This window comes from Sinocyclocheilus grahami, unplaced genomic scaffold (genome assembly GCF_001515645.1).
Source record: "Sinocyclocheilus grahami isolate Dianchi unplaced genomic scaffold, SAMN03320097.WGS_v1.1 scaffold1096.1, whole genome shotgun sequence".
NCBI classification, from domain to species: domain Eukaryota; kingdom Metazoa; phylum Chordata; class Actinopteri; order Cypriniformes; family Cyprinidae; genus Sinocyclocheilus; species Sinocyclocheilus grahami.
In genome coordinates, this window is record NW_015506275.1 from 252,473 (window position 1) to 253,740 (window position 1,268).

At 31.1% G+C, this 1,268-nt stretch overlaps 1 protein-coding gene across 1 annotated transcript in view; it reads right to left on the minus strand.

Moving 5' to 3' along the window:
- The window catches only part of LOC107566726 (KH domain-containing, RNA-binding, signal transduction-associated protein 3-like), a 115,804-nt gene that overhangs the window by 61,314 nt on the left and 53,222 nt on the right, over window positions 1-1,268 (minus strand). The gene's annotated exons all lie outside the window — the stretch shown is intronic.

Genomic DNA, 1,268 nt, shown 5'->3' on the forward strand with positions numbered 1-1,268 from the left:
GGGGCTTGTATGCAGCACTGTTAGCTGGCGCAAAGCAAAAGAGCAATTTAACAGGATCCGTGAGACAGAAACATGGCAAAGAATTACATCAGCCCACCTATCAGATGCACAGATGACGCCGCTTTATTTTAAAAGCAGGGTGAGATTTTCACTCAGTACGGCTTTTAGTTGCAGAGCAAAGTGTGCTGTTATGTGTGTGCTTGTCTCCTGTGCTTCCTCTGATGTCATGCAGTTAATCTGCTCTCTTTAAAACAGTCGCAGTTATGCAAATGAGATGCTAATTTCATCCACAAATCTGCTGTTTACTGAAAGAGGTCAGCTTAGTGCAGATATGCTGAGGTAATGGAGCATGTGTGTATGAAACCGTAGTAAGCATGGGCTAATCAACTAATTGCCAAAAAATCAACTAGTGAGGTTGACATTTACGGTACTATTTTTATTTCTTTTAAGTTCCATTCATTCTCTTTAAAGCATTATTTTAATTGCACTGTTTTGTGGAGTGTTATGCTTCATTTTTAAAAATGCTAATAAAAATGGCCTCTTTTAAAAAAGGATCTTAAACATTATTTAATGAAATAATCATTTGATTAAACATTATCTAAATATTATTCATTTTAGAGGCAGAGCAAGTTGTTAATTTGTTTTTAATAATATGCACTGATGAATCTTTTAAAATAAAAAAGGAACCAGTATAAAGAAAGTAAAAGTATCAGTTTTGATTTTCAAAATAGTTGTCATATTTGTATAGGACTGTATACAATTTTGAGAAAACTATGGAAGCTTGTTTCCACCACTGAATTTTAAATGAATGAATGAATGAATCAGCAAATCGTGCACATTTCTGATAAAAAAAAAAGTCAGAATTGTGAGATCAAAAAGTCGCAAGTACCTTCTTAACTTCTTATTATGTGGCGGAAACAAAAAAACAGAATTGCAAGATGTAATCAAAATTCCGAAAAAAATCTGAACCAAAATTCAGAGCAAAACCTCTGTGAGATTAAAAAGTCGCAAATTACCTTTTTTGATTTTTATTCAATGGTGGGAAAAAAAGAAAAAAAAATTCAAAGAAAAAAATTCTGAATTGCAAGATATTAACTCTGCTGCTGCTGCTGCTGCAAAAAAAACAGAATTGCAAGATGTAAAAACAAAAAGTTAGAATTGTGATATTAAAGAGTCACAAATTTCTTTACTTTTTTATTTTTTATTCCATGGCGGAAAAAAAAAAAAAATAAAAAAATAAATAATAATAATAATAATAATAATAATAA